The sequence below is a fragment of the Equus asinus genome, chromosome 24 (genome assembly GCF_041296235.1).
Source record: "Equus asinus isolate D_3611 breed Donkey chromosome 24, EquAss-T2T_v2, whole genome shotgun sequence".
Lineage (NCBI taxonomy): Eukaryota > Metazoa > Chordata > Mammalia > Perissodactyla > Equidae > Equus > Equus asinus.
The window spans coordinates 34,669,766-34,688,664 of record NC_091813.1 but is presented as its reverse complement, the minus strand read 5'-3'; the positions used below and the strand labels follow the sequence as shown (position 1 = coordinate 34,688,664).

The 18,899-nt window shown below is 33.9% G+C and overlaps 1 long non-coding RNA gene across 5 annotated transcripts in view; it reads right to left on the bottom strand.

The window, feature by feature from the left end:
• The window catches only part of LOC106848476 (uncharacterized), an 885,659-nt gene that overhangs the window by 825,809 nt on the left and 40,951 nt on the right, over positions 1–18,899 (bottom strand). The gene's annotated exons all lie outside the window — the stretch shown is intronic.

Sequence of the window (18,899 nt, the reverse complement as noted above, 5' to 3'; positions counted from 1 at the left end):
TATTCCATGAGTGACAGCATTAATATCAATGACAATTACCATAAAAATATCATGTTATGTAAATTTCAGGTTGGTGACACTATCTACCTTTTCCTTTCTTGAAGATCCTTTACAAAGAAATTACTATCTTAAGGGAATTTCTGCATTTTCACAATATATTTTAATCAAAGTCTATTATAAACGTGTATGCAAACACACACTACACACACATACATGTTACCATGTATAATCATAAATACCACAAAGTACATGAGTATTTATATTGTGATTATACCTGACATATGGCCCATCTCATTCGTCTGAAGTGAAGAGCATTTGACTACTTTTCATGGTACAGAATTAGAGTCAATTATGCAACCTAGTGTTTCCTGCAAGAATGTATCTTCAGTAGACATTGCATTTTTTTATATAATCCTATCTCTTCTTCTGGCATTTATAAGCACTGGATCAAGAAAACTTAAAAAGGGAAAAATTAGGTTTCTTTTGTTTTCTTTTTATATACAAATGACTCCCAGAATGTTTTCAACAGTAAACTGAGATATATACCAAATTATATTTGCAATTTAAATATACTTCATATTTTTCAAAAAATGCATTATTTGTTTTAGTTTTTACATGCTAGTCACGTACACTGTAGAAAATTTGATAATGATATGTCACAAGAAGAAAAAGTGGTAAGATGAATTCATTTTTTAAATTATGGTACATGGCATAGTTATATAATAGGGACCATCTTGAAGTTTCCCAAAATTGGAGAATATTAGAAAGAAAATATAATACCATTATATAAATTATGGTATTCTTTCACCTTTCAGTTATGGTCATCTTTCTTGAGAGAAAGACATACAAATTTTGTAAGAGCATACCAAAAAGACATTTAAAATGCTTAAAGACATGGAGCACTTACATGCATGAAAGGTTTAAGAAAAACTCGGACTTTTGTCTGGTGAAACTACTCTCATCACATGGATAAAATTCAAATCTGTCCACTTCTGACCTTTGTTTCTCTGCTCATCTCCCAGAAATCTCTCAGATGTCTTGCTGCTATCTCAATTGCATCAAAGTCTTGCCAGTCAATAACATTCATTAAGCATCACTGGATGCTTAATACATGTTTCTGAGCATCATGACAAGTACCCTAGGGAGATGCAATAGAAATAGAAGATATGGTCCCTGACATCAAGGAGCTTTCAATAGTTCTGATTATCCATGCTATACAAATAGACTAAAATAGGATTTCCAGAGAAATATATAAATTATTGCAAATTAAAACTGCAAATAATATATGTATGTTAAGTTGATTCAGTGGGTGATCTGAGTGGAGGGGGCAATCAGAATGTTTTGAATCATGTATTAAAGTATCAAAAAGACACGCATTAATGAGCTAAGGAAGGAGAGTTTTTCAGAGGGTGGAAGACTTACCTAAAGGGATGGAGGAGCAATAAATCCTGAAGCAGCGTGGATGGAAGTAGAATCTGAAAGACTATGTAGCAGGCTATTGGTCGCTTTGCTCATCTATCTTTTTTACAATATCACTTACTAATTTTTTATCTGGCTGGTATAGTCTAGAGCAGAATCTCCCAAGCTTTTGCTTTTCATTGACCCTTTTCACAATATAAATACCCTTAAAACAAGCAACGCCTCTCTAACCCAATTCCTGCTACCACGATCCACTAAAAACAGAAAATTAATGGAGGGAAAAAAAGATGTTACTTGTTATTAACTTTTATCTGTCTTAAATGAAATGTCTTAAATAAGTTGCCTTTGTACTCAAAAATGATAAGGCATTCTTGCATTGTTAATATTAAAGTAATGGAGACCATACTGTGGACTACCACAGGGACTCTCATAGTTCTCTGTCCTCCCCAGGCCCCCCTTACAGAATGGGAACACTAAAATAAGAAAAAAGACACATTAATTCCCTTTTGCATGTACCAAAGCCTCACTATATGGTGTTGATTGTCGTTATAGTAGTAGCAGTGGTAGTAAAGGTAGTGGTGGTAGTAGTAATTTCTATTGACTACATTTGCTCTGTGGCAGAAACCATTAGAAGCACTTTACACATATCATTTAATCCTAACAACCACTAATAATCATTATTATTCCAATTTTGTAGGAAAAAAAAAATTGAAGCCCAAATAAGCAACTTACCCGAGGACCCACGACAGGTAGGTGGGGCAGCAGGGTGTTAATTGCAAGCCCTGCAATGGCAGAGCACAGGCTTTTAGTCATGACCTTTGACTGCCTCTGCATGTGCCCGGTGCCTACCCAGTAAACACCATGCCTCGATATCTAACTGAAAATAATACCTGTTCTCTTACCTGCCTCTTAATGATACAATAAGGGTTAATTAGATGTCTGTAAAATGTTTTGATCTCCCCATAAAGACACCCATATGATTACAACTTCTTAATTTCCATTTCCTCTTATGACACATCTTCAATTATAGTATCTCATAGGTATGCAATCTTGGAACCAATTGACTTTGCTTTCTCTCATACCACATTCAGGTTGTAATCAGCTGCTATTTTACTGTAGAAACATCATCCCTAAAATCCACTCATTTTATTCTAATTTTTGATGCTTAAACCATCATTAGTCTCAGCTATTGTAATATCCATAGAGTACTGCATTTTACCTTGTGAAGAGGAAATTTTAATGGAAATTGGATCCTAATACCCATCAGGGGGGAAAGAAAAAAGTTCACATGTTAATCAAGAAACAAATAATGTCATTCAAATATGCACATTCTTAAGTTGCTCTCAGCTTTGAAATCTGCCTTAAGTCTCAATTCCACTGAGTACTTACAGGTTCTCTGTATTTTATCTCTGCACTTTCACCTTTAACAATTTCTTAAGACAGTAGAATTTTGAAGCTCAAGAGGAAGTTAAAGATAACCTAAGGCAAACCTCATTTAAGAAACAAGAAAACTAAGGATCACAGATGTTAGATAACTTGCCCAAGGTCCCTCAGATAAAATATGATAGAGCTAAAAGTAAACCCAGGCATCCTGATTTCAGATATATACTACTTCTAATCTACACAGCCTTCCGTCTGCTCCCATGGCTTTAAATACTTTTTGCAGATGGCTTCCTAATCATTTTCTAGCCCTACCTTCTCTCCTAGGTTCCAGGCCTGTATTTTCAATTACTTAATACAATTTTAGGAAGATGTTAATATTGAAAACTAATTTTACTATTTCCCCACAGAAACATATTTATCTCCATCCACTCATTACCCTTGCATCTCTCAAACCCATGAAAGGTACCGGTTATAATGGATCTGCATGGGTTCTAGAAGGAAGAAGACATGGAAAAGAAGATTTAGGTCAATTCTATCTGCAACTAAAAGAACATTATTCTGTTGGATTTCATTTGCATACTTCTTTTTCAAAATTGATAAGACCCAACAAATCAGATCAGCAAATAGGCCTAAGCGAATAGAGTCACTTGGCCTGTTAAAGTTAATATGTGGCTCTGATGGACTACATATGGTCCAAACGGTTTAAATAAAGTTGAGATCAAGCCTCAACTAGTAATTAGGTGTACAGAACATTTGTCTAAAAAATGTCTTCTATGCTTAGGCTTCTTGGCAAACAGTGCAACAGTAGGAGGCCATAGGAATATTTGTGCACCTAGGCTCACAAGTAATTTTTCACTGGAAGTGCTCTAGTATGACAATAATTTCATGGTGAATGGGTAATTGGGAACAAAGTTTACTCCAAATTTCTAGAGCTGTGTATCTCTAAAACTCTAAATCCTTGGTAGAAGCAAGGCTTATATGGCACATTATATACAGAAAGAATCTGAGAGGGAGTGGATAGAGATTCAGTTCTAGAGTCAATGCAGGCTCTATAAATAGTAGCTACACACATAAGTGACCCAATGTCACGTGAAGTATGCACTAATTTAGTCTTAGAAGACATAAGAATTCATGATGGGAGCCAGAAAAGATCTGCTCCAGTTAGGTTAAACTCTGGGTTGCAGTCTGGTCTTTTGGATTAGTAGGTGGATTGGATTCATTATTACAGCTTGTTTTATTAATAATAGTGGAGATGTAGAAACAGCTTAAATAGGCATAGGATGAATGGATAAAGAAAATATGGTATATACATACAATGGAATACTATTCAGCCTTAAAGAAGGAAATTCTGCAATATGCAACAACATGGATAAAACTTGAGGACATTATACTAAGTGAAAGAAGCCAATCACAGAAAAACAAATACTGCATGATTCTACTTATATGAGGTATCTAAAATAGTCAAATTCATAGAATCAAAGAGTAGAATGGTGGTTGCCAGGGACTCAGGGGAGGGGGAAATGAGGAATTACTAACCAATGGGCATAAAGTTTCAGTTAAGCAAGATGAAAAAGCTCCAGAGGTCTGCTGTACAACATTGTACCGATAGTCAACAATACTATATTATACCCAAAAAATTGTTAAGAGGAGAGATCTAATGTTAACTATTCTTACCACAATAAAACAACATTTTTTTAAAAAAGAGAAATGGGGGTGTTTGTAACTAAGCCTTAATAATTGTCATTACTTTTCAGCATCAAGAGTATTGATGTCCCAATTGTCCCAAATGAAATTCAACAAGGAAAAGAAAAGTAAGAATGGGTTCTGGAAGCAGATAAGGGATGTGTCATCTTCTTGGACTAAAGGGAAGGAAAAATGTAGTATTTCCAGGCAAAGAAGGTATTTTGAGTCTTGTGCCCAGAACTGGCTCTAGAAATCTGATTTGTGCTGTAGCAGCAGAAAAACAGAGAATATTGATCTATAAAACACACACTCGCACACAAACCAAATTCATAATTATGTAAATAGAAACAATTACTAGAGTTTTCGAAAGGAATAAAAATTTCTGTAAAAAGTTTAGAAACCAGGTTTTAAAAGTTTTATTTTTTCTTGATGTTAAGGTAAGAATTGTGACAAAGAGAAGGAAGCTCAGATCCAGCAGAGTCCCAGATCTGAGAGGATAGAGGAGATATGGGTTCCAGCAGTTGGCCTTGTAAAATCCAGATGAAAGGAGACAAGCAATGCCAAACGGAAGTGGAAACAGAGTGGAGTCTTGCTTCTAAACTAAAGAGGTTGCAGAAAGAGACATTTGTGTTGCCTCAGAAGTAGTAAAGTAATCCAAGGACCAGGGAATTCGAAAGCAAGATAAAAACTAGGTTTAGGAGGAGGCCATAGCAAAGACCCTGTGGTGCTCACTGGATCCCTGAAAGCACACATGGGAAGCACCTAAGGCAGCAGCTCCCACTCTGAAGTCTTCGGATGGAAATTTTGCAACTAGATGAAGCCAATATTTTTGGAAGTAGGGAGAGGGTTCTGAGGCTAGAGGGGGGACCATTACAAGATAAAGGGATTTCTTGGAAGTATGCATTAGCATCAAATATAGTTCAGAAATGGAAAGACAGCCTTAGAACGTTGAAGATCTTGCTTGAAGATCAAGAGATAAACAATATTAGGAATATGAGAAATGTAAAATAAGGCAGAAAAAATGAAAAGAATAAAGTCCACAACACTTTTGGTTCACTACACATTTAAAACTTTTTTCTGGCTTTACCATGAAACCATGTTTAGCATTTGGAAAGATTTAATAAAGGTTAAGTATAAATAATCTAAGGATGAGTGGGTAACATTCTAAATTCCTTATCAGACTGAAGAAAGTTCAAATGGCTTCCCAAAAGCAGATTTTCTCTGCTCTTCAACACTGGCTCTTCATAAGCATACAGAACAGATATCAGAGGAGTTAGGTGATGATAGCAATAAAACACCATTACACACTGTCAACATCTTGCTATTTATCTCCTGTACACTTAGGTGTATTCCCATTAACTTGATTCTAAGAATGATGAAGTGAAAAAATGTTGAGAGAGAGAACAATTAACGGACATAAATAGCCTACATGAGAATAGTAAGTTTCCTGATAAATCTTTAGCCATAACCCTAAAAGCAAGCAAAAGAAGAATAAACATGATTTCTGGAAAGAAAAAAAGTAAATAGAAACAAGATGCTATTTATATTACAGGGAAATGTGAAGGAAAGGAACATCTGAATAGATGATTGTGTGGGACAAAAGGAATTGAGATTTGTAAAACAAATGGAAATTTTTATCCATCAAATCTCGTTTGATTCTCTGTTCATGATGCTTAGGAATCATAAGCCTTTTATGTTCCAAAGTACACCAATTCCAAGCATCTCTATTTATTACTTTAATGTTTGTTAAATATACCAGTAAATGTATGTTAAATTTATATGTCTCAAAAAATAAATTCCAAAACCATAAATATATATTTCTAAATCCAAAATCAGGATATATGACTTAGCCAAAAAAAGAATCTTGATTTTTGATACAGAAAATAGCTTTTTCCAAACATACATGAAAAGGAGTTTCAAAACACTTAATTGAATATACATATAAGCTTAGTCCATAAAATAACTCTAGGGAGTTGTAGTGGATGCTGTGCGCCCTGCCCCTTTTCAGGCTGGTGCTTCTATCCCCCAGCTGCTGTGAGTGCACGTTAATAGTAGCTCACAGTTGCCCCCATACCCTGGAGAATCACCAAAATGAGCCACCTCACCAGGGAGGTTATGCCCTCCAACACCACCACCCTTAAAACCTTGGCCAATAACTAACTGAGACACGGGTCAAAAAGCTGCTCAATTGCCTCATGATAAGACCAGCTCTTCAGAGCAGTTCTTATCCCAGAGCTTCCCTATGGGATCAGAGCAAAGCCAGTCTCCAGCTGAGATGCATTCCTGCTTAGCTTTTTTATCCCATGCTTTACCCAACATCCCTCACTCTCCTCTCCAGAGCACTCCCTCAGTTAATCACTTGAACAAGAATCCCTGTCTCGGGCTCTGCCTCTAGAGCACTTATTTAAAATAAGGAGTGAGGTTAAAAAAAAAATCCACAAACATCTAGGTGTAAATCATGAGCCCTTTTTTATCTATCACTGCTTAATTAAACCTAAGCTTGCCTTCAACTCTCAAGAAAACTTTTACCTTATCTTATGCACAATGCTTCCAGGTGTAAACCAAGGAAAGCTGTATGTGCCGAAGAAACCTCTTAAAGTTTTTGGCATTAAAAAAAGTGACAATGGCCTCAGCAGAAGAAATGTGTTCTCTTAAAAATAAGAGACAGTTATTTTTACTTCTTTCTACTAATTATGTGTATCTAAAGGAGCAAACAAATTCTGCCTCATCACCACTTCTCTCTGCTTAAGCTCTTGCATATTTTCTGCCCCAGAAGTCACATCATGTAACATAAAATCAACACAAACAGCATCTTCCTCCATGGCTGCTTCCTCTGTCCCTAGAATAGGCAGTTTAGTATGCGTAACTCTCGCTGCTACTTTCTTCCAATTCAACAGATCGTAAACCCGTAGTGACTTTTTCTTCTAATTTGAGGTATAATTTACATACCATAAAAATACACAAATCATAACTGTACAGTTCCCTGAATTTTGACAATTGTAACTACCCATGTATATCCATCAGGCCAATCAAGATATAGAATATTTCCATCATCCCAAAAAGTTCCCTGCTTCTCCCTTCCAGTCTCCACTCCTCCGTTAGAAACAACCACCCCTCTGATTCCTATTACCATACGTCAGCTTTGTCTGTTCTTTCTTCCCCCTTTGGAACAGCTTTATCGAAACATATAAAATAAAGTTCACCCATTGTTAGCGTACAATTCAACGATTTTTAGTATATTTACAGACTTGTGCAACCATCACCATGATCCAGTTCTGCATTTCCACTAACTCAAAAAGTTCCTTCATGCCCATTTGCACTCCTCACTCCCCAGCCCCATGCAATCACTGATCTGCTTTCTGTAACTAAAGATTTGCCTTCTCTGGAATTTTAATATATATAAAACCATACAATATGTAGTCTTTTGCAGCTAGCTTCTTTCACTTAGAATAATGCTTTACCTGTTGTAGTGTATATCAGACGTTCATTCTTTTTTTTCTGAATAATAGTTCATATTCCATTGTATGGATATGCCACATTTTGTTTATCTGTTTACCAGTTGATAGACATGTATGTTGCTTCCCATTTTTGAGTTTTTCCTGTTATAACTTCAATAAATTAAATATATTGTTATTTATGGTACTTTCTTTCATTCAACATCCATTTTTGAGAATCATCCATGTTATTGTGTTTCAGTAGTTTGCTCCTTTACGTTGCTGAGTAGTTATACATTGTACAACTATACCCCAATTTATTTATTCATTATTCCATAAATGAGCAGTTGAGTTGTTTTCAGTTTTTGTCTATTACAAATACAGCAAGAATAAACATTTTTTTTGTATTTGTATTTCTCTTGGGTAAATATCTAGGAGTGAAATTTTTGGATCACAAGTTAGACCTATTTTTGATTTTATAAGAAACCGCCAAACTGTTTCCAAATGATTATTCCATTTTATACACTCACCAACAAAATGAGAGTTCCAGTTTTCCACATTCTCACCAATCTTTGTTATTGTCATTTTTTTTTTTAGCAATTTGCGATTTGGCAATTTTAGCAATTTGTCTAGGCGTGGAAGGGTATCTCATTCTGATTTTAATTTATATTTCCATAATGATGTTGAGCATTTTTTCATATGCTTATTGGCCATTCATTTCTCTTCTTTTTGAAGAGAAGTTGAAGTATTTTTCTAGTCTGTTCATTTTTTTTATTGAGTTGTTTGTCTTTATAGTTGACTTGTAGGAATTCTTTATATATTCTGGAACAAATACCTTGACAGATATAAATGTTGCAAATACTTTATCTAAGTTTGTACCTTTCATTTTATTTTCTTAACAATACCTGTGATGAGAGAAAAATTTTAATTACAATGCAATCCAATTCTATTTTTTTTTGCTTTTGTGCATGTGTGTGTCTTGCTAAGATATCTTCAAATATCCAAAGCCACAATGATATTCTGCTATGTTATTTTTCTAGAAGCTTTATGTTTTAGGTCTTAAAGTTACAGCTATGATACAACTTGAATTAATTTTTGTATGGTGTGAGGTAGGAGGAAAGGTTCATTATCTGGTTGTTCTAGAACCATTTGTTGAAGATTTTCCTTTCTTTCATTGAATTGCTTTGGTGCCTTTGTCCAAAATCACTTGAACATATATGTGTTGAACTGATCTATTTGCCTAGCCCTATGCCAATAACACACCTGTCTTCATTACTTTAAAGTAAGTCTTATGGTCAAGCGGTTTATGTAAGTTCTTCAACATTGTTCTTTTCAAGGTTTTTGTTTTCTTGGCTATACTAAGTCCTTTGCATCTCCATATGAATTTAGGATCAATTTGCCAATTTCTACAAAGAATCTTTATTGGGATTTGGTTTAGGATTTTACTGAATCTACAGAATTTGTAAAGAATTGACATGCTAACAATATTGAGTTCCAATCTATGAACATAGTATACCTCTCCATTTATTTACCTCTTCTTTTGCAGTTACTTTCTTATGACTTATCTCTACAGAGAATGAGCTTATTGAGAAGAGCTATTTTTACTACTAACAGTGAAATAAACTGATTCTTTAAGAGACATATTTGTTTTTGTTTGATAAATGCTTACACTTGCTTGAAACAATCATAAAATTTTAAAACTGAAAGGAAAACTTGGAGGTTATTTGGGCCAATACTTTATTTTTATGGAAATTAGAAGCTTTAAATCAAGATTTAAATACTTTTAAAGTTATATTGGAATTGACTTTCCTCACTTGTCCTCAATACTAATATGAGGGAGGAGAACACCTAGAAATTACCCTTCTTGTGATATAAGGGATTGCTCTGAAGGGTCATGGCACATACCATCAAGATTATGCTAACTTTTGTTTTCAGTTTCCAAGATATTAATTAGGTAGGCCCTGGGTATTCAAAGAGCACTGTCAGAATTTAGATCATTTTGTGACAAAATCTTTGGCTTTTGTATTAATGTGTTTTATATACCTCTAATTTAAATGTTTATGATTATAAATATAAGTGGAAGATAAGGATCAAAAAGATTTCTTGGATGTTGTTTAAGCCAATACCTGTAGACTCTTTTCAGTGGTCACAAATGTTAGGAAGAAAAGCATATAGAGAATGGAATACTTAGCAATACAGCAACGTGGGGTTTCTGGAGCAAGAAGGTCAGCTGAATCTATATAATTAATATCTAGATCAGGGGTCACAGATTTTTCTGTAGAGGGCAAAGCTTTGCAGGCCATGCTCAACTCTGCTGTTATAGCATGAAAGCAGTCAGATATTATGCAGATAAACGATAAATTAATCTAGATTAATTCTCATCATACATGATATGATGTTCATCACATATACATGTTATCTTCATACATGGATACATATATTCAGACACAAAATTACTACACTGAGTACTTCATGGACTGTGTTCTGAAAGTGAGAGAATAATCTACATAACGGAAAATTTCCCCCTACTCTCTTTCTTTTTTCTATTATATGATTCGTGATGAAGTCATTTAAGCCATATCAAAGATATTACATTTATTCTCTGTGGATATTTTATTATCTTTCACACAACTAATAACAATACCTTATACTCATTGTTTCTATGCTTATAAATCAGATACTTTATAAATATTCATAGAAGCAGACTATTCCCTACGGAATTATCTCCAAAACAATAATTATGCAAATTACTGATTGTCCAAAGCACTTAATTTCTTAGCAATATGCAATCTGAGCTAGCCTAAAGACAAGTTAATAAACAGTCTTTAAAATAAATGATAGAAGTGCCTCGTATCCATAATCAGTGATAAAGTTTAGAAAACAGAATGAACAATCTTAGAGGCAATTTTTAATTTGATAAACACATACTAAAACTCTTACTTCCATAAAATATGAGATATTATAAACACTGCAAATAAATTCAGCATATCACAAATACTGTAATATAATAACTAACATCTCTTTCAGTTATAGCAAAACAGTAATTTTCTAACAGATTTTCCAATGAAAGTGTATTGTTTACCTATTTACGCATTTAAACTCCACTAAGATTCTAACCCAATTAGGATGTTAAACACTTACTTGTGTGCTTTTGTTCTTAAAGAAAGTAAAAGATTTCCTACAGAAGTGTAATTCTAGTGTCTTTCTATACAAAATGTCTTTTCTTTTGTAGACACCCTGGAACCTTCTCCCACCAAAGTTTGTTACAGAGATATGAAGATCATTATTAATAATGTTTTGCTGATTTGGCTTTTTTCTTTGTTTCTTGACTTAAGTTGCAATGAAAACAACTAAGCAGAATTTATTGAGTAGCTCAACCCTCTGCTCAATCACTCTACTCACCACTATATAGGTGTCCAATGACCTGAATATGTCTCCTGACCAAGATAGCTTATGATCTAACTAGCAAGACAAAATACACAGGAAAAAATAACTAAGAATAAAAGTTTAAAACAAAAGTTCGAAACAATAGAAACTAGAGCAGGGAGTCGATTATTAATTTTAAAATGAAGAGAAACACAGTTGTTTATATAGTTTAGTAAAAATTCTCTAACGATTGAGAGCTTATTTGTGTGATTGAACACTTGGATTTCTTGGCCATAAAGCAACTAAATTTTGATTTAGAGACATCCTTAAAAAAACTAAGTTTATAAATAAGAGAAAAAGTAATCATATGGCAAAATAAATGAAAGCAAAATGGAGAACAAATTGGGGAACATATTGAGATAACAGTATTATCATTAGTCATAATTATTCAAAAAATATTTGAAAGGCTTCCATGAAACAAGACTGTTTATTTGGTTAAAAAAAAATTGCCTATCTTTAAGGAGCTTATATTCTGGTGTGATGAAAGGGATGATAAATATATAGATAAATGGAATTATTTCAGTTACTTTTAAGAACTATGAAGATAATAATATAATATAATATGGAATAGAAAATAACATGGGTAGTGGTGGAGGAGGCAGAGAGATTTTAATTAGATGTGGTCAGGGAGGCCTCTTTGAGGAAATATTTGAACCTAGATTTCATAGATGAAAAATGTAGCACCATGCAGGTATCCAGAGAAAGCTTTCCAAGAAGCAGGAAATAAAAATAGCAAGTGCAAAGGCTTCTAGGTAAGGATAAGCTTGGTATATTAACATGGGAGATACAGAAAGAGAACCATTGTGCCTTTAACATTTTTAAAAGGTAGACAGTGTTGGTTATTTTTAATAATCTCTACCTACCAGAATATTTTATTTTCCTTGTTCACCATACAATCATGTATTCTTTAACAGAAATTTCTTTTTAAAAAATTATGGACTTATCTGTTCAAAAACTTTACTAATAATCATGTATTTTCACTAATCACATTTTGAAATGCCTAAAAAGACTACTGTTCTAATTATTCAGATGTACCTTAGGAAGATAGCTCTTTTATGAATTAGCTGATAAGACTGTGTTTCTGGCATAAAATAATGGTCATCTAAAAGTGTTCTGTTCTCTGGGATCTGGGAAAATAAAAAATGAGAGTTCAAATTTTAAATAAATTTAAAGGGAAAAAACCTTACTCAGATCATAGAATTAGCAGAAAAGGACTTTACAATAGTTATTATAACTGTATTCTATATGTTCAAAGAGTTAAGAACAGATACAGAAGATATAAAAAAGGCCAGAATCAAACTTCTAGAGATAAAATTTACAATATCTGAGATGAAAAATGTCTCAGATGGGATTTATAACAGATTAAATATTGAAGAAGAAAAAATAGTGAACTTGAAGATGCAGCAAAGGAGACTATCCAATATGAAACACAGACAGAAAAAGAATATTTAAAAATGAGAAAATCATCAGTGAGCTATGGGACAACTTCAACCAAACTATATTCATGTAATTGAAACTCTTTTAAGCTGGTAAACTGAGCGAATAATAGGGCTTACCTCATTTTCTGTCTCTCAGGGATTACTGTCCCCTGTCGCCTGATGTCCAGTATCTTTAAAAGCACTGCTTCCTATTTTGTCTGTTTTTTGTTTTGGTTGTTTCAGATGGAAGGGTAAATCTGGTTTCTCTTTCTCCATCTTGGTCAGAAGTGAATAAAATAATCCGCTGAGTTCTTGTAGGTGGGAAAGTGATGGGTAAAGGCCACATAATAGACATACAGAGTTTAGTTGCTACCTCTTTATCAATAACGCTACATATGATGCAATTACAATTCTCTAGTGGAGAATAGCAAACACAAATTCCATCATTCCCAAGTGGTAAGCATAGACATTAGGGAAATGCTAGAAAATATCTGAGGCATGAAGAAATAAGACAAGGGAAACCAGGCTAGATTACTGGCAAAGTCTTCTCAAATTTCTCAAGGATTTGGGATTACCCACACAGGGCAATCCCATTCTTAATAGGGTCAAATTGGTCATCTCCTAGCACATACTCCAGATTCCATTTCTTTTTGGTCTTTACAAGAATTACCACCCTGCTAACATTAAGGAAAACTCCAGCTCTAGTAGTCCTTGCAGCCAGACACTTCAAAAATGGCCATACGTCATGTTTCATTATAGGAAGTAATAATTGGGGATGTGCATTGCTACAAAAAATATTTGAAGACATAATAGATTGCTCATAATCAAACTCTACAATTATGATTCCCATTCCCAATGTCCAGAGTACTTGGTTTATATTCTGCCTGCAAATTCTGGTTTACAAAAGGCTCATACTAATAGTTCCCACTGTGGTTGGTTTTCTTTCACTAAATTTAAATCTCTAGCTTAGTTCATTCCCCTAAGGGATGTTTCTAGTCTAAGAGGCTCTGGCTACTTTCTCCTGGCAGAGAAGACAACAGCTACATCCATTGTGTCTGGAATTAACTCTGTTGACTCTGATACTTGGAGTTTGCTCATATTAATAGCTAACAATAGGAAGCCAAAATCTCCCACTGATAGTGTTCACTGGTCTGAAATTTTTTACATGTGATATGCACATGTGGAGAGAACACAGAGTAATAGAGAAAAAAGGAGTGGTCAAATCCAAGTTTTGCTTTTATCAGCTTTCCGAGGCCTTGAGAAAGTCACTTACGTTCTTGAGTCTCACGGTCCTTATCAAGCCATCACAGTCTATGTTTTCTCACCTATAAATTTGTGATGTTTTATCTGCCTCTCAGGTTATTAGGAGGATTAAATAAGATGTGTAAGGAACCTGGTACATAACTGGCACTCAGGAAGTGAAAGCTGTTGGCCTCACCATCACAGTCATTGTTACATGTAACACTCCATTACAGTTACCATCATCGTCATTATTAAGTACATTCAAGCCAGACAGAATACTCTTCCAAAATAAAAGTAGCTAAACTAAAGCACGCAATAATAGTAACCATTGAGAAAAACCAATGAATTCATATCTACAAAAATAATTTAAATATTAGCTTTAAAATTTAGGTCAAATATTAGAAAAAAATTATACAGTTGTAAGAATACATGCATATTTAAAAAATAGTAAAATCATGTTATTAGGAAACATTTAATCCCCAAGTTGACTTACAGATTCAATGTAATCCCTATCAAAACTATAACTTCCTTTTTTGCAGAAATGAACAAACTGATGCTAAAGTTTATATAGAAGTACAAGTTACCCACTATAGCCAAAAAATCTTGAAAAAGGAATACAAAGTTGGAGGACTCATACTTCCTGATTTCAAAATCTGCAAAACTATAGTAATAAAGACTGTGCAGTTCTAGAATAAAGATAGACACATACGTCAATGGAAGAGAACTGAGAATCTAGAAATAAACCCTAAATCTATGGTCAATTGATTTGCAATAAGGATGCCAAGACTACTCAATGGGAAAAGAATAATCTTTTCAACAAATGGTGCTGGGATAACTAGTATCCACATACAAAAGAAGGAATAATGATCCCTGCTTCACATCATATAAAAAGTAATTCAAAATGGATCAATGTCTTACTATAAGAACTAAAATAATAAAACTCTTAAGATAAAATATAGGAGTGAATCTTCATGAGTTAGCAATCTCTTGAGTTAAGAAAAAGTTTCTTAGGTATGACCAAAAGCTTATGCAACCCAAGAAAAATCAGATAACTTGGATTCATTTTAAAACAAAAACTGAATGAAAATTTTTAATAAAAATTTTAATAAAAAACAAAAGAACTTGCGTGTGTCAAAAGATACTACGAAGAAAATTAAACAACCAAAACAGCAATGGGAGAAAATATTTGCAAATCATATACCTGAAGGGCCTAGTTTGCAGAATGCATACAGAACTCCTACATCTAAATAATAAAAAGACAAATAACCAATTCAAAAATGGCCAAAGGATTTAAATAGATATTTCTACAAAGAGGATACACAAATGGCAAATAAGCACATGAAAAGATGCTCAACATCAAGTCATCAGAGAAGTGCAAGTCAAAACCACAAAGATATACCACTTCACACACACTGGGCTGTCTATAAATTAAAAAATGGAAAATAGGGGGCCGGCCCCGTAGTTGAGTGGTTAAAAGTTCATGCACTCCACTTAGGCAGCCTAGGGGGGTTCACTGGTTTTGATCCCTGGCATGGACATGGCACCACCCATCAGGCCATGTGGAGGAGGCATCCCACATAGCACAACCAGAGGCACTCACAAGTGGAATATACAACTATGTACCAGAGGGTTTGGGGGAGAAGAAGAAGGAAAAAAAAAAAACAGATTGGCAACAGATGTTAGCTCAAGTACCAATCTTTATACAAAAAAAAAAAAGATAATAATAAGGAAAATAATGAGTGTTGGCAAAGATCTGAAAAATTATGAACCTTCATACATTGCTGGTGGGAACATAAAATGTTGCAGCCAATGTGGAAAACAGTTGGCAGTTCCCCAAAAATTTAAATATAGAGTTACCATATGACCTAGCAATTCCACTCCTAGGTATATACTCAAGAGAAATGAAAACATATGCCCACACAAAGACTTGTATACAAATGTTCACAGCTGCATTATTCATAATAGCAAAAAGCAGAAATAACTCATATGTCCGTCCACTGATAAATAGATAAACAAAATGTGGTATATCCACCCAATGGAATATTATTCAGCTATAAAAAAGACTAAAATACTGTTAACATGCTACAACATGGATGAAGCTCAAAACTTTATGTTACACAAATGAAGGCAAATGACGAAGGCCACATATTATATGATTCCATTTCTATGAAATGTCCAGAATAGACAAATCCACAGAAACAGAAAGTAGATTAGCAGTTGCCAGGGGCTGGGGAGTGGGGATATTGGGGAGTGATTATTAATTCATATAGAGTTTCTCTTTAGAGTAGTGGAAGTGCTTTACAATTAAGCAGTAGTGATGATCTCATAACCTCATGAATTCACTCAAAACCACTTAAGTGTACATTTTAAAATGGTGAATTTTATGGCATGTGAATTATAACTCAATTTTTTTAAAGATTAAATTTTAAAACTACAAACAAAAGAGAATATATGTATTTGTGTTATGCACTATAGAGGTTTCTAAATCCTCCATTGTTAAAGAATTTAAAGTAATAGAGTCCAGTATGGCTAATTTCATACAAAGAGTTTCAATATTAAACAGGTAAGAAAATACAAAGGAAAACAACTCAGATACACCCAAATAATTCCAAATAAACTAACAAGATACTTGCGCTGACAGTGGCTATCAAGGTTTAAGCCATTTTCTACAAATACCTTCACTCCCACATTTAAGTTTAAAAGGAAGACTTCAAGAAATTAACAGCATCTTATAACGGTAATTTTCACCTTAGCTACCACAGATGTGTTTCATTTGCTGTATAGAAATATAGCTACATTAAATATTTGCCAATCAACATTCAGCCTCCCTCTGGTCCAGGCCTACCAGTTTGGTTAATGAGTATGAGCAGGTATCGTCCCTTTCTTTTGTTCCTCTATTTCTCTTTTGTGTGTTTTTATTCTCTAATTCCATTTACAGCTGTCGGGAAAGAACTGCTGCCCGCCCCTCCATAAAACTTTCTCTGATACAACCCATGGTTTGATTTTTTTCCATGAGTGTTAGTTTTATTGCTATAACTAGATGGTAGTTTCTGGCAGCAGGAACTATATTATACTTTTAAAATTTACCGTAGTGCCTAACACAATGTTTGATTCATGGTGTGCACTCCATAATTACTGATATAACAAGAGGAAGCAAGGCAGCATTTCAAATCCGTGAAGAAAAGATGGATTATTCAAAAAATGCCATTGGGTAGCCACCTAGAAAAAAATAGCATTAGAACTATACCTCATATTCTACATCAGGATAAACTCCAAATGAATCAAAGATTTAACTGTAAAAGTGAAAGCATGAAAGTATTAGAAGAAACCTGGGAGAAGTGTTTTATAATCTTGGCCTAGAAGAGGCCTATTTAAATATGACACAGAAGCTATAAATCAAAAGATTGATAAATTCTACAACATAAACATTTTTTTAATAATCTTTATAGAAAAAACTACAATAAACAATGGCAAAAGAAAAATGACAAGCTGGGATAAATATTTGCAACTCATATCACAAACTGATAAACAATAAACACCTACTATTTGATAATAAATGACTCAATAGAAAAATAAGCAAACAATGTGCACAGAGAGTTCATGGAAAATGAAACACAAATAACTCTTAAACACATGAATAAGAGAATAAGAAAAATGAAAATTAAAACTATACTAATATACCATTCTTTACCTATCAGATGGGCAAAAATACAAAAGATTAATAATACTGCTTGGCCAGGCAGTGGCGAAACAGGCATTTTTCTATGCTGCTAGTCAAAGTGCAAATTGGCACAGCCTCTATGGAGGATAATTTGACAATATCTATCAAAATTATAGAAGCACATACCCTTTAATCCAACTCCACTTCAAGGAATTTTTCTTAAAGACATAGTTATTTATGGGTGACAAAACCTATATATAAGGTTATTCACTGCAATATGGTTTGTAATAGCAAGATTGGAAACTACCTAAAAGTCCATAACAGATGACTGGTAAAATAGATTATGAAACACTTGAAAAAGGAAATAGTTTGCAGCCATAAAAAAAAAGGGAGACAATTTGTTACTTGGGCTATGAAATAATCTCCAAGATATGCTTGTGAAAAAGCAAGATGCAGAACTATGTGTAGGATATGCTACAATGTGTATAAAGTGCACTGCACAACAGAGATGTGGGGGAGAGTAACACCTGCCTTGTTTGTATTTATATAAAATATCCATGTAAAAATACACAAGAAATGGATACTATTTGTTGCCTCTGGGGATGAGAACAGAGGTGAAGCAATAATTTTCCTGGTATTTTCATTATGCACCTTTTTGGATTTTTTAAAAATTATGAATCACTTGATTATTCAAAAATTTGTATTTTTATAAATATTCCACAGCATCTAATAATGTTTGACTCATAGTATAAAGTTAGAAAATACTTACTGATTAAGGGGAAAAATGCCCAAATAATAACACTGCCATAAGTTTGCTTATTGATTTTAAACTTACAAATTCTTTTACATAAGTTATAATATTAAGGAGTGTACATAAACTATTTTTATTAGTGATCTAAACATTTTGCACTACATGTGAGTGTGGATATGAAATCATTTGTACTTAATTTTTGAGAGAATTGTCCCACAAAAGTAACACTAACCTCAAGTATTAGAAAGAATATCCCCCCTGCTCCCATTCAACTTTAGATTTTTTTGACTGCCTACACATAAATAAAACTCCCTGTAAGATTTTATTTAAAACTTCAATACTCTTGCAGGCCAGCCCCATGGCACAGCGGTTAAGTTCAGCATGCTTCACTTTGGCATCCTGGGGTTGTGGATTTGTATCTACACCACTCATCAGCCATGCTGTGGTGGCAACTCACATACGAAATGAGGAAGATTGGCACA